This window comes from Ursus maritimus, unplaced genomic scaffold, assembly GCF_017311325.1.
Source record: "Ursus maritimus isolate PB19 unplaced genomic scaffold, ASM1731132v1 scaffold_18, whole genome shotgun sequence".
Classification (NCBI taxonomy): domain Eukaryota; kingdom Metazoa; phylum Chordata; class Mammalia; order Carnivora; family Ursidae; genus Ursus; species Ursus maritimus.
The window spans coordinates 58,355,458-58,371,670 of record NW_024424230.1 but is presented as its reverse complement, the minus strand read 5'-3'; positions in this window follow the sequence as shown (position 1 = coordinate 58,371,670).

Below are 16,213 nucleotides of genomic sequence, written 5' to 3'. Positions count from 1 at the left end.
CATAAACATGTTGACACAATATGTATCTTAGAAATATGGACTAGAATTAGAATATAGTTTAATAAAAAGTTATTTTAACAAAAATAAATAAATAAAAAGTTATTTTTTTTATCCTTTTTTTATTATGTTAGTCACCATGCAGTACGTCATTAGTTTTTTAAATTTTTTATTATGTTATGTTAGTCACAATACAGTACATAATTAGTTTTTAATGTAGTGTTCTATGATTCATTGTTTGCATATAACACCCAGTGCTCCATGCAATACGTACCCTCCTTAATACCCGTCACTGGGCTAGCCCATCCCCCCCCAAAACCCTCAGTTTGTTTCCTGGAGTCCATAGTCTCTCATGGTTCATCTCACCCTCTCTTCCCCCCCCCCTTCATTTTTCCCTTCCTTCTCCTATTGTCTTCCATGCTATTCCTTGTGTTCCACATATAAGCAAAACCATATGATAATTGTCTTTCTCTGCTTGACTTATTTCACTTAGCATAATCCCCTCCAGTTCCATCCATGTTGATGCAAATGTTGATCATTTTCTGATGGCGTCCTTTCTGATGGCTGAGTAATATTCCATCGTATATATGGACACATCTTCTTTCTCCATTTGTCTCTTGATGGGCATCTCAGATCCTTCCACGGTTTGGCTATTGTGGACATTGCTGCTATGAAAATTGGGGTGGATATGGCACTTCTTTTCACTACATCTGCACCTTTTGGGTATATACCCAGTAGTGCAATTGGTGGATCATAGAGTAGCTCTATTTTTAACTTTTTGAGGAACCTCCACACTGTTTTCCAAAGTGTCTGTACCAACTTGTATTCCCACCAACAGGGTAAGAGGGTTCCCCTTTCTTCACACCCTCGCCAACATTTGTTTGTTGCCTTGTCAAGTTTTGCCATTCTAACTAATATAAAGTGATATCTCAGAGTGGTTTGGATTTGAATTTCCCTTATGGCTAAAGATGTTGAACATTTTTTCATGTGTCTGTTAGCCATTTGTATATCTTCATTGGAAAAGTGCCTGTTCATGTCTTCTATCCATTTTTTGACTTGATTATTTGTTTTTTTGGGTGTTGAGTTTGAGAAGTTCTTTATAGATCTTGGATACCAGCCCTTTATTTGGAGTGTCATTTGCAAATATCTTCTCCCATTCCGTGGGTTGCCTTTTTGTTTTGCTGACTGTTTCCTTTGCTGTGCAGAAACTTTTTATCTTAATGTTGTCTTTTTTATCTTAAAGTTCATTTTCACTTTTGTTTCCCTTGTCTTTGGAGATATATCTTGAAAGAAGTTCCTGTGGCCGATATCGATGAGGTTACCGCCTATGTTCTCCTCCATGATTTTGATGGATTCCTGTCTCATATTGAGGTCTTTCATCCATTTAGAGTTTATCTTTGTGTATGGTGTAAGAGAATGGTCGAGTTTCATTCTTCTGTATATAGCTGTCCAATTTTCCCAGCATCATTTATTGAAGAGACTATCTTTTTTCCAGTGGATGTTTTTTTTTTTTGTTTGCTTGTTTTGTCGAAGAGACAAGAATCATATGGTCCTCTCAATTGATGCAGAAAAAGCATCTGACAAAATAGAGCATCCTTTCTTGATTAAAACCCTTCAGAGTTTAGGGATAGAGGGTACATTCCTCAATCTCATAAAAACCACCTATGAAAAGCCCACAGAGAATATCATTCTCAATGGGGAAAAGCTGAGAACCTTTCCCTTAAGATCAGGAACACGACAAGGATGCACACTCTCACCAATATTGTTCAACATAGTACTAGAAGTTCTAACAACAGCAATCAGACAACAAAAAGAAATAAAAGGTATTCAGACTGGCAAAGAAGTCAAACTCCCTCTCTTTGCAGATGACATGATACTTTATGTGGAAAACCCAAAAGACTCCACCCCCAAATTACTAGAACTCATACAGCAATTCAGTACTGTGGCAGGATACAAAATCAATGCACAGAAATCAGTTGCTTTCCTATACACTAACAATGTAACTGTAGAAAGAAATATGAAGGAATTGATTCCATTTATAATAGCACCAAAAGCCATAAGATACCTTGGAATAAACCTAACCAAAGAGGTAAAGGATCTATACTCTAGAAACTACAGAACACGGATGAAAGACATTGACAAAGACACAAAGAAATGGAAAAATATCCCATGCTCATGGATCAGAAGAATAAACATAGTTAAAATGTCTATGCTGCCCAGAGCAATCTATACTTTCAATGCCATCCTGATCAAAGTACCAATATCATTTTTCAAAGAGCTGGAACAAACAATCCTAAAATTTGTATGGAACCAGAAAAGACCCCAAATCACCAAGGAAATGTTGAAAAAGAAAAACAAAGCTAGAGTCACCACGTTGCCTCCTTTCAAGCTATACTACAAAACTGTGATTACCAAGACAGCATGGTACAGGCAAAAACCAGACACATAGATCAATGGAACAGAATAGAGACTCCAGAAATGGACCCTCAACTCTATGGTCAACTAATCTTCGGCAAAATTTATTTTAGAATAACACATATATGCATGAAAAATACAACTTAATGTAAATGCCGTTTCCAAACATGGTTAAATGTTTCACCGCAAAATGTGAATGCCTTCATTTGATAATTGCTAAGACTCCTTATAGCTCAAAAATTCTAAGGTTTCTTTGGTTTCAATCACAGTTCATAGATGATTTGAGGACAATGATGTTACTTGCAGTTTCTTTTCTATGCACTATTCTCTGTGTGCAGTGTTCATGTGATTTTGAAGATGAGCTGGCTTTGGTGTCTGTCATCCCAGTGGAGTTCCTAGGAACATGGAATGTGGCTCCTCTGTGTATTCTGTCAGTGCTTAAGTCCTGCCAACAACCCTGACAAGGTTGCCCACGTGGTCTTCATGGTGACAGAACTGAGGAGAAGGAATGAACCTGCTTAGCTGTTTCCTGTATTCAGCTGTGTTGATGATTTATGGACTAAATTGAATAATTGCAACAATTTACCCAACTCCTCTTCATTCCTTTATGAGTGTCATGGAAAAATTCTTCTAATACATTGTGTTTTGTTTTTCAATTCTATGCTTTCTGGGAACTATATATATATATATATTTTAATCTCTTACCCATTCAGGGCTCATTTACATTTTATTTATTTATTTAAATTCAAGTTAGTTAACATATAGTGCAGTATTAGTTTCAGGAGTAGAATTTAGTGATTCAAAACTTACAGATAATACCCAGTGTTCATCCCAACAAGTACCCTCCTTAATGCCCATCACCCACTTAGTCCATCCCTCTACCCAACTCCCTTCCAGCAACCCTCAGTTTGTTCTCTATAGTTAAGAGTCTCTTACACTTAGCCTCCCTCACTGTTTTTATCTTATTTTTCCATCCCTTCCCCTATGTTCATCTGTTTTGTTCCTTAAATTCCACATGTGAGTGAAATCATCTGATATTTATCTTTCTCTGAATGACTTATTTCATTTAGCGTAATACCCTCTAGTTCCATCCACACTGTTGCAAATGGCAAGATTTCATTCTTTTTATGGCTAAGTAATAATATATAATCACGACTTCTTTATCCATCCATCTGTCAATGGGCATTTAGGTTCTTTCTATCATCTGGCTATTGTTGATAGTGCTGCTATAAACATTGGGGTGCATGCATCCCTTTTTTTAAATGTTTTTTTTATTATATTATGTTAGTCACCATACAGTACATCCCCGGTTTCCGATGAAAAGTTCGATGATTCATTAGTTGCGTATAACACCCAGTGCACCATGCAATACGTGCCCTCCTTACTACCCATGACCAGCCTACCCCATTCCCCCATGCCCCTCTCCTCTGAGGCCCTCAGTTTGTTTATCAGAGTCCATAGTCTCTCATGCTTCATTCCCCCTTCTGATTACCCCCTTTTCTTTATCCCTTTCTTCCCCTACCGATCTTCCTAGTTCTTATGTTCCATAGATGAGAGAAATCATATGATAATTGTCTTTCTCTGCTTGACTTATTTCACTTAGCATTATCTCCTCCAGTGCCGTCCATGTTGCAGCAAATGTTGAGAGTTCGTTCTTTCTGATAGCTGAGTAATATTCCATTGTATATATGGACCACAACTTCTTAATCCAGTCATCTGTTGAAGGGCATCTCAGTTCCTTCCATGATTTGGCTATTGTGGACAATGCTGCTATGAACATTGGGGTGCATATGGCCCTTCTCTTCACTACGTCTGTAAATACCCAGTAGTGCAATGCCAAGCTCAATTTTTAACATTTTAAGGGACCTCCACACTGTTTTCCAGAGTGGCTGTACCAACTTGCATTCCCACCAACAATGTAGGAGGGATCCCCTTTCTCCACATCCTCTCCAACAATTGTTTCTTGCCTTGTCAATTTTTGCCATTCTAACTGGCATAAGTTGGTATCTTAGTGTGGTTTTGATTTGAATTTCCCTGATGGCTAATGATTTTGAACATTTTTTCATGCGTCTGTTAGCCATTTGTATGTCTTCATTGGAAAAGTGTTCATATCTTCTGCCTATTTTTTGATATGTTTATTTGTTTCTCATGTATTGAGTTTGAGAAGTTCTTTGTAGATCTTGGATACCAGTCTTTTATCTGTAGTGTCATTTGCAAATATATTCTCCCATTCTGTGGGCTGCCTCTTAGTTTTTTTGACTGTTTCCTTGGCTGTGCAGAAGATTTTTATCCTGATGACTTCCCACAAGTTCATTTTTTCTTTTGTTTCTCTTGCCTTTGGAGATGTGTCATGAAAAAGGTGCATGCATCCCTTTGAATCAGCATTTTTGTATCCTTTGGATAAATAGCTGCTAGTGCAATTGCTGGGTTGTAAGGTAGTTCTATTTTTAGCTTTTTGAGGAACTCCATACTATTTTCCAGAGTGGCTGCACCAGTTTGCATTCCCACCAATAGTGCAAAAGCATTCCCCTTTCTCTGCATCCTCACCAACATCTGTTGTTTCCTGAGTCATTAATTTTAGCCATTCTGACTGGTGTGAGGTGGTATCTCATTGTGGTTTTGATTTGTATTTCCCTGATGCTCAGTGACGTTGAGTATTTTTTTATGTCTTTTAGCCACTTGTATGTCTCCTTTGGATAAATGTCTGTTCATGCCTTCTGCCCATTTCTTAACTGGATTATTATTTTTTTGGGTGTTGATTTTTTTTTTAAGATTTTGTTTATTTATTTGACAGAGAGAGACAGCCAGCGAGAGAGAGAATACAAGCAGGGGGAGTGGAAGAGGAAGAAGCAGGCTCCCAGCAGAGAAGCCTGATGTGGGGCTCAAACCCAGGACCCCGGGGTCACGCCCTGAGCCAAAGGCAGACGCTTACCAACTGAGCCACCCAGGCGCCCATTGGGTGTTGATTTTGATGAGTTTTTATAGATTCTGGATACTAGCCCTTTATCCAATATATCACTTGCAAATATCTTCTCCCATTCCATCAGTTGCCTTTCAGTTTTGTTGATTGTTTCCTTCACTGTGCAGAGAGTTTTTATCTTGATGAGGTCCCAATAGTTCATTTTTGCTTTTGTTTCTCTTGCCTCTGGAAATGTGCCTAGCAAGAAGTTGCCACAGTCGATATCAAAGAGGTTGCTGTCTGTTTTCTCCTCTAGGATTTTGATGGTTTTCTGTCTTAAATTTAGGTCTTTCAGCCATTTTGAACTTACTTTTGTGTATGGTGTAAGAAAGTGGTCCAGTTTCATTGTCCTGCATGTAGCTGTCCAGTTTTCCCAACAATCTTTGTTGAAGAGACTGTCTTTACTCCGTTGGATATTCTTTCCTGCTTTCTTGAAGATTAGTTGACTATAAGGTTGTGGGTTCATTTCTGGGTTCTCTATTCTGTTCCGTTGATCAATGTCTGTTTTTGTGCCAGTATCATACTGCCTTGACAATTACAACTTTGCAATGCAGCTTGTCTAGGATTGTGATGCCTCTTGCTTTTCTTTTTCAACATTACTTTGGTTATTCAGGAACTTTTCTGGTTTCATATGCATTTTAGGTTTTTTTGTTCTAGTTCTGTGAAAAATGCTGGTGCTATTTTGATCAGGATTGCATTGAATGTGGAGATTGCTTTGGGTGTATAGACATTTTAACATTTGTTCTTCCAATCCATGAGCATAGAATGTTTTTTCATTTCTTTGTGTCTTCTTCAGTTTCTTTCATAAGTGTTCTATAATTTTCAGTGTACAGTACTTTTACCTCTTTAACCAAAGAGGTTTATTACTAGGTATCTTATAATATTTGGTGTAATTATAAATGAGATCAATTCCTTGATTTATCTTTCTGCTCCTTCATTATTGGTGTATAGAAACGCAACAGATTTTTGTACATTGATTTTATATCCTGTGACTTTCCTGAATTTATGTGTCAGTTCTAGCAGTGTTTTGGTGGAGTGTCTCGGGTTTTCTAAATAGTGTCATGTCATCTGTGAAGAGTGAAAGTTTTACTTCTTCCATCCTGATTTGGATGCCTTATATTTCTTTCTGTTGTCTGATTGCTGAGGCTAGGACTTCCAGTAGTATGTTGAACAACAATGGTGAGAGTGAACATCCCTACCATATTCCTGACCTTAAGGGAAAAGCTCTCAGTTTTTCCCCATTGAAGATGATATTAGCTGTGGGTCTTTCATATATGGCCTTTCTGATGTTGAAGTATGTTCCTTGTATCTCTACTTTCTTGAGGGTTTTTATCAAGAAAGGATGCTGTGTTTTGTCCAGTGCTTTTTTTTCATCTATTGAGAGGATCATATGGTTCTTATCTTTTATTTTATTAATGTGGTGTATCATGTTGACTGATTTTTGGATATTGAACCACCCCTGCAGCCCAGGAATAAATCCCACTTAATCGTGGCGAATGATTCTTTTAATGTACTTTTGGATTTGATTTTGCTAGTATTTTGTTGAAGATTTTTGCATCCATGTTCATCAGGGATATTGGCCTGTAATTCCCTTTTTTGGTGAGGAGTCTTTGTCGGGGTTTGGAATCAAGATAATGCTGGCCTTATAGAATGAGTTTAGAAGTTTTCCTTCCACTTCTATTTTGTGGAACAGTTTGAGAACAATAGGTATTAACTCTTCTTTAAATGTTTGGTAGAATTCCCTTGGGAAGCCGTCTGGCCCTGGACTGCCATTTATTGGGAGATTTTTGATTACTGCTATTTATTTCTTTGCTGGTTAAGTGTCTGTTCAAATTTTCTATTTCTTACATTTTCAGTTTTGGTAGTTTGGTAGTTTTATATGTTTCTAGGAATTTCTCCATTTTTTCCAGATTGCCCAGTGTGTTGGCATATAATTTTTCATAATTTTCTCTTATAATTGTTTGTATTTCTTTGGTGTTGGTTGTGATCTCTCCTCTTTCATTCATGATTTAATTTATTTGGGTCCTTTCTCTTTTCTTTTTGATAAGTCTGCCTAGAGTTTTTATCAATTTTGTTAATTCTTTCAAACAACCAGCTCCTAGTTTCACTGATCTGTTCTGTGGTTTTTAAAATTTCTATATTATTTATTTCTGCTCTAATCATAATTATACCCCTTCTTCTGCTGGTTTTAGGCTTTATTTGCTGTTCTTTTTCCAGCTTCCTTAGGTGTAAGTTTAGATTGTGTATTCGAGACTTTTCTTGCTTCTTGAGGAAGCACTGTATTGCTATGTACTTCCTCCTTTGATTGCCTCTGCTTCATCCCAAAGGTTTTGGACTGTTGTATTTTCATTTTCATTTGCTTCCATGTATTTTTAATTTTTTTCTTTGATTTCCTAGTTAACCCATTCATTCTTTAGTAGGATTTTCTTTAATCTCCACGTATCTGTGGTCGTTCCAATTTTTTTTCTTGCGGTTGACTTCAAGTTTCAGGGCATTATGGTCTGAAAAATATGCTTCCTATGATCTCAATCTTTGTGTACTGGTTGACGCCTGATTTCTGACCCAGTATATGATCTATTCTGGAGAATGTTCCATGTGCATTCAAAAAGAATGGATATTCTGCTGCTTTGAGATGAAATGCTCTGAATATATCTGTTAAGCCCATCTGGTCCAGTGCATCATTCAAAGCCATTGTTTCCTTGATGATCTTCTGCTTAGATGATCTGTCCATTGCTGTGGGTGTTAAAATCCCCTACTATTACTGTACTATTATCAATGAGTTTCTTTAAGTTTGTTATGAATTGATTTATATATTTGACTGCTCTCAAGGTGGGGGTATAAATATTTACGATTGTTAAATCTTGTTGTATAGGCCCCCTTATATAGTGCCCTTCTTCATCTCTTATTATAGTCTTTGGTTTAAAATCTAGTTTGTCTGATATAAGTATGGCTACTCCAGCTTTCTTTTGATGCCCATTAGCAGGATAGATGGTTCTCTACTTCCTCACATCCAATCTGGAGGTGGTTTTGGGTCTAAAATGAGTTTCTTGTAAGCAGTATATCAATAGGCCTTATTTTTTTTAAATTCATTCTCATACCCTATATGTTTTGATTGGAGCATTTAGTACATTTTCATTCAGAGTAATTATTGATAGATATGAATTTAGTGCCATTGTATTACCTGTAAAGTCACTGGTCCTGTAGATTGTCTGTGTTCCTTTCTAGTCTTTTTGCTTTTGATCTCTCTTTCCCACTCAAAGAGTCCCATTTAATATTTCTTGCAGAGCTAGTTTAGTGTTCATGAAGTCCTTTAGTTTTTGTTTGCCTTGGAAGCTCTTTAGCTCCCCTTCTATTCTGAAATACAGCCTTGCTAGATATAGTATTTTTGGCTGCGTATTTTTCCCATTTAGCATGTTGAATATATCATGCCCCTTTCTTCTGGCCCATCAAGTTTCTGTGGACAGATCTGCTGCTGACCTTATGTGTCTACCCTTGTAGGTTAAGGGGCCTTTTGTCCCTAGCTGTTTTCAGAATTCTCTCTTTATCTTTGTATTTTGCAAGTTTCACTATGATATGTGTTGGTGTTGACCTGTTTTTGTTAATTTTGAGAGGGGTTCTCTGTGCCTCTTGAACTTGAATGCTTATTTCTTTTGCCAGATTAGGGAAGTTCTCAGCTATGTTTTGTTCAAATAAACCTTTGCCTCATTGTTCCATTCTTCTTCTGGGACTCCTATGATACGGATATTATTGTGCTTTGTGGAATTGCTGAGTTCCTTAAGTCTATAGTCATGATCTTATAGTTTTCTTTACTTCTTCTTTTTAGCTTCATTATTTTCCATAATTTTATCTTCTGTTTCACCTATCCTCTTCTCTGCTTCCTTCATCCTTGTTGTGATTGCATCCAGTCAGTTTTGCCTTTCAGTTATAGCATTTTTAAAATTTTGGCCTGACTAGTTTTTAGAGCTTTTATTTCTGGAGCAAGGGTTCCTCTGGTGTCTTCCATGCTTCTTTCAAGTCCAGCTAGTATTCTTATGATTGTTGTTCTAAATTCTCATGCAAATATATTGCTAGTATCTGTTTTGAGCCAATCTCTGGTGTGATTTCTTCTTGATCTTTCTTTTGGGGTGAATTCCTCCATCTTGCCATTATGTTTAGGTTTCTGTCTTTTGCATGTTATGAAAGCTTATGTTTTCTCCTGAGAGTAATACTATATTAAGAAGGGGTCATACACTTCAGGGCCTTATGCTTCAGGAAGTGTTTCTGGTGTTTGCTATGTGCTCTCTGCTGTTGTGTTTTGGCTGCTCTTACCACAGGTCAGTCCTCTGCAGATTTCCTCCTTGCTTACAGTGGGGAGTATTTGGACCTTTAAATAGATGTGCTTTGATTTGTTTGTTAAGGTAAGACTGATTATTTTTTTAAAAAAGAAGCCTGATCCAAAAAACAAGAAAAGGAAACAAAGCAACAGATGAACAAAAAAAAAGTATTACAAAAGAAAAAAAAACCTGGTTCTATTTCCACCAAAATTGAAGCTGATGCTTTGGAGCATTCCATGATCAGTAGACTTGGCACATACAGGAGGCCTGTGCTGGTCGTCTGAGGGAGAGGCTCTGCACTGGCTCACAGTCAGACCTGCCCTAGTAAAGATGCCCCTGTTGGGTGCAGGGAAGTGGGGTTTGGTGTAAGCAACTCTAGCCTCCTCTGGAGGTGCTGTTTTTCTCTCTGAAGTCTGACTATCTTGGTGGTTGGGAGTGTGTGTGTGTGGAAGATGGAGTCACCCTGCCCTCTCATTCCCAGGGAGGGGGGCTTGTAGCCACTGCTGTTCAGGAGGCCCTCACAGAAAAGCAAACAATCTCCCCTCCTGTGTCCCAGGATTTCATCACATTCCTGCCCTCAAACTGTCTATACCCACGTCATTGGCATGCCTGGTGCCACAGTTCTGTGTTTTATCTCTGGCCAGTGGCTGGGATTCAAAACTCCAAATCTTAAAGGACCCAGCAAGGCGTGGACCTCCTCCCCTCCCCTGGAGGAGAGCCTACAACTGAGACCAGGTTATCTGCCCTCTGTGGGTGCCTCTGTGCCCTGCTGTTGAATGGCTGCTCAATGGCACCTGGTGGGCCTTTTGTCCTTGGAGAGGCAATATACCCTCTTCTAAATGTGCTCCAGGAAGGGGAATGTTCTCTGCCCCTGTGACCTAGGGTATTCCCACACTACGGCATCTTGCAGAAACCCTAAACACTGCTCTTTCTCTTACTCTTTTCTTCTTTCCCTGACTTCTCTTCACTGAGAGAGCGCCCAGTCCTTTGTAGTACCCAAGCTTTTCTCTCCCCCAATTCACATCTTGGAACCTCGCCATGTTCTTTCCCTCTAATTGTGCAGACTATTTTCTTAATCCCCAGATTGATTTCCTAGTTGTTCAAAATGATTTGATGTTGATTTTGCTGTGTTCAAGGGATGAGACAAACCCAGGGTCCCCCTACAACTCTGCCATCTTAACTCCTCTTCCTCATTTACATTTTTAAAGTCTACTTTTCCTACAGTTTCCTAGTTCATTAATTTTCAGAATTCTCCTATAATCTTTATTTTGGACCAGTCAGCATAAAGGAACTAAAATGTTATTTTTTTATATAAATAGGTCATTTTAGTTGTTGTTTAGAAATTCTTTCCTGTTATTTTATGCTCAGTATATAGTGTAGGTTTTGCATTGCATAAAAACTACCATTATTAAAATTAATTTATTCTTATTTTTCTTTTAGAATGGGCTATCTAAAGGTTTCTGACAAATAGCCATGATAGTCATTTAAAACAAAACAGAACAAAACAAACAACTATTTTCCTGTCTTTCATGTCACACCCTATGGAACAACACAGCTACTTTTTGTCCTATGACAAATATACTGTAAGCAACAAAACCTCTTAATTAACCCAAATATGGGCTAGTATCTCTTGTAGGTGTCCAGATGAAATGTTACTCCTGTATTTGGGAGATATTTTGTTTGCTGTGAAATAATCTGAGCAAAATGACTGAAAATGAAAAGATGTGGATGCAGAATTTGTGTGAGAAGTTATGAGAAAATGATCATCACAAGATGTAACATGGTTTCTCATTCTAGATTTTTCATACCTTTCCAAATCTTGCTAAAGGTTTATTGCTGAACCTTGTTTTATTGTTTTTGTCCAATTACAGATAGTATGCTCATTTCATAAACTTAAATTTGTGCCCACCCTAAGGGGATGCTTAATAATTGGCATTTGGTAATGTTTATCTGATGAAAATGTAGGCATCATGTTACTGGAAGCTACAAATTTATTTTAACATGGAATAAAAAATTTTTTAAAGATTTTATTTATTTATTTGACAGAGATAGAGACAGCCAGCGAGAGAGGGAACACAAGCAGGGGGAGTGGGAGAGGAAGAAGCAGGCTCACAGCGGAGGAGCCTAATGTGGGGCTCGATCCCATAACGCTGGGATCACACCCTGAGCTGAAGGCAGACGCTTAACTGCTATGCCAAGCAAGCACCCCTAACATGGAATAAAATTTTTAAAAAAGCTAAATTAAAGAGTTTATAGAGTTTCAGAAAAGTTTTCCTTTCATAGGACTGGGGGTCTAGCCCTACTTTCTTTTTGATCATTTATGTGCCTGAAATGGTCACTTTACTTTGTTGGGTCTCAGTTTCTTCTTCTGTCAAAATAAGGGTTGGGATTAGATTTATTTTTGTGTCTCTGTGCCTCCAAAATTCTCTCTTAAAAGGGATCCATACAATGCAGAGATTAAAAAAAATAGTTATCTTGGTTCCCCCTTGTGACTCCTATGCAATCCCCTCCTTTGAGTGTGAGCAGGACTGTGGCTTGCTTCTAATAAATAGAATATGATGATGGGATGTCACTCCCTTGGTTCAGTTAGATTGTACAGAATAGTTGATGGGATGTCATTATCGTGACTACATCAATCTACATAAGACTCCATTTTAACAGGAGGAAGATTCTCCTGCTGGCCTTTAAGAAGTGAGGTGCTGTGTGTGGCAGGGTCACCTGGCAAGGAGGTGTGGGCAGCCTCTAGTAGCTGAGAGTGACCTCCACCTGATAGCCAACAGAAAACTTCATTCTTGTAATTGCAAGCAACTGTGATTCTTCCAACATTCATGTGAACTTGGAATAAGACTCCTTGTTCTAGAAAGAAATGCAGCTTGACTGACACCTTGATTACAGCCTGTGATACCCCAAGCAGGGCATCAGCTTAACCATGCTAGGACTCCTGACCTATTGAAGCTGTCAGATAATGGATGGGTACAGAGAGTGCCTTACATTCCTCACCCAGTTTCTTTTTTTCTTAATGTTACCATGTTGCATTATTGTGGTCCATTTAATAAAACTAAGAACAACATTGGTCCACTACTATTAACTAAACTCTAGTCTTTATTCAGATTACACTAGTTTTTCTATTAATGTCCTTTTACTACTCCAGAATTCAATATAGGACCCTACTTTTGTTGCGATGTTCCTTTCTTATCCTGAAATCTGGGACAATTTATCATTTTTTCTTGTTTTTCTTGATTTGGCCATTTTGATGAGTGCTGGTCAGGTATTTTGTACAATATCCCTCAGTTTGGGCTTGTGTGATGTTTTTCTCATCATTGGGCATGGGTTATAGATTTATGGAAAGAATAATCAGAAAAATTTGGAATGATGGAAATATTCTGTATTTTTTATTGTGGTGATGGTACATAGGTGAATACATTTGTCAAATCTCATTAAACTGTGGCATATAAATGAGTACATATGATTGTATGCAAATCATACCTGAAAAAAGCTTTTGAAAACAGATATTTCATATGTATATATGTACACACACATAAACCAATAAAAAAAATCTGGTTAAATAATAAACCGTTGGTTTTTAATTACAACCCTGCCCAGAACCTTGAAGATTCTAACATACTGTTTCTTGTGAGTCTGTAACCATTAGACATCATACGCAGCATTTCCTAACTTCTTTGGAAATGAGATCCTTTTTCTAGCACCTCATAGTATCTGAAACACAGAGTGGGAAATGCAGGTTTAAGGAAATTATATTTGAGTTTATAAGAAAAATAACAAAAGCCCAGAGAGTTGTCCAGTTTTTCTACTATGGTCAGCCAAAGACTGGGAAAATGTTTTTGTCTATCCAAGTGGAAATACCTTAGGGTGTGTCATGTTACTATATCTGTGAGTGTGGAAAAGAAATAACATTTGAGAGCTGGAACATATTTCTCACTTAATCTAATTATCTATGTATACATGTTATTGCCACATGTTATCTTTGAACCTATTTCAAAACAAATAGGATGAAGGACTTCAAAAGATGGTTGGATGGATTCAGTCCCTCTTGCAGCCAGGTATTGGATGGCCACAGCTGCTGAAGAAGTAGGGGGTCCTTTGCCCTTTGCTATTGCTGATGACTTGGGCTCCCCAGATTTATGTGGGTTTTGTACAGGTCTGAGGGTGCTGCAGCCAGTGGCTGAGGACCTGAGGGATGTCCCTTCCCTTACAAGTGGGAAGAAGAAAGTGGAGCAATGCTGAGGTCTGGAGGGAGTACTTCCATCCCAGGATGTCCCCCATCATGCAGTCATTTTTTTATATGGTTCCATGGCTGACCACAAAAAATTATCTACTCACAAAACAAGGCTACCTGTGTCTCTGTGTGCTCAAATGGTTTCCTGTTTGGAGGCTGAATTCATGGGTGAAAAAGCATTAGTTGACTTAGCTTTAGAAGACAGACGTTCTTTTTTTATTTAAATATTTTATTTATTTATTTGACAGAGAGACAGCCAGCGAGAGAGGGAACACAAGCAGGGGGAGTGGGAGAGGAAGAAGCAGGCTCTCAGCTGAGGAGCCTGATGTGGGACTCGATGTGGGGCTCGATCCCAGAACACCGGGATCACGCCCTGAGCCGAAGGCAGATGCTTAACTACTGAGCCACCCAGGCGCCCCTAGAAGAAAGATGTTCTTATCTTGAGTTGTGTTTTGATACCTTGACAAGACTTACAGGAAGGTTATGATTTATGACTTGTTTCACATGATTCATGGGTCATGTTCATAATCATATTGATAAAATAAACATTCCTTACATATGCAATTCCATTATGCACTTAAATATTAAGACAGTATTGAATACTCTCAGGTTTTTTTCATCAGCCTCAGACCCGAAGTCTGCAGTAATAATGATTTATAATCTTTGGAGAGGCTGTACATGTTAAAAGTATTCAATTATGTTTCCTGCTTCTTGGCCAGTTCTGTTTCTCAAGACGTAGCCAAGGATGGTCTAGGTAGCCATGGTGATGGCCCAGGTACCCATGGACCAGTGCCTGGAACTGAAGTTGCTGTCCTGGATGGGGCAGGTTTGGAACTCAGACCCAGCCTCAGACACTGAGCAAGAGTCTAGTCTAGCAACTGGATGTAGTATTTTAAAAGGATGGTGCATCAGGGGGTCTATCTTAATGAAAAGATAAGGCACTAGGGAATCTGAAGAGAGGTGGAGGTTGTATGTTGCAGTTTGAAAAAACAAGCAATGAGACCAGAAGGCATCCCATGAGAAAGGTTGACTGTCCATCAGGCAGGTCTCCCTAAGAGTGGAGGAGGCAGGTTAGCTTTCTCTGGGCATTGGCTTTTTGGGCTCTGAAGATGATTGTCAGTGTCCTCAGAAGTAATTGAGCTGGATGATTGACTTACATAGATTGATGATTAAAAACCAAAACACCATTTTCTTACTTTACAATGAGAATTCGAATCAGAGTAAATATTATATCTGCTGCCCAGCTTGTTTTCTCTTTGTAGACAAATCTACATGGGAGCCAAATGGTAGTCAGAAGCTGCTTGCAGAGCATAGGCTGTCAGCAGGAGATGTCTAATGCATTGGTCACATGCCTTCACTCCTCATAACAGGGTATTCTGCCCCATGAACAGGTTTCTGCTACCTGGGGTTGGGCATCTCTTCCCTGGCACAGGGCAGGAGACACAGTGTCAGAACTTTCCCCTCACCTGCCTTTTTCTTTGCCTGCATTACTCATCATCCCCATTCTTCTCGGCACATTTCCTTAGAGAGGCTAGTATCTTTTTGGTTCTAGTCAGGTACTGCTGGTCTGAGAGCCATTCTGTCTCTTGATGGTCAATTGTCATAACTCGGTTCTAATCCATTAACTGTTTGTTGTATCATTTCACTCTCAGAGATTGTCCACTTTCCAAGTTCCTGGGGGAAGAAGTAGCAGGAGAGAAGTCCCTTGCTGTTGAACTCAAGCACTACTAATAGTGAGTAAAGCAGAGTGTAAAGGATGCCACAAACAGTCATATTGAAAGTACTAAGGAGTAGGAAAGTGGGTAACAGAGGTGAAAATACCATCTTATTCATTGGTACATCACTTAGGGCATTATAACTGGCTGAAGCATAATCCTATCTATGAGTAGGTTTGGTACTGCCGATGGCAGAGACTAAAAACATTCCTTCCTCCCTCCCTTCCTTCCAGCAAGTTAAGGCTTAATGGCTTCTATATATGGTTACTAAAACGATAATGGCTAGGTATTAATTCTTATTAATAACAATTTGCATCCTGCATCTGAATCACTTCATGTTTACCTGATGTGGCTGTAGTTAGCTTATGTTCATCCTTTATCTCACAGACTGATTTTTTATCTAGATTGACCCTGAGATGGTAGGAATAGATGTATTTCCCCTTACCCATCAACTCCATCTTGTTTTTCTTCTTTAGAGTTTTGTTATTGTTTACCTTTTTTTAGTCTTATTCATTCCTCCCAAATGGGTGATGCTGGATGGATGCTTCATCTTCTTTACTGATTGCTTCACTGAAAC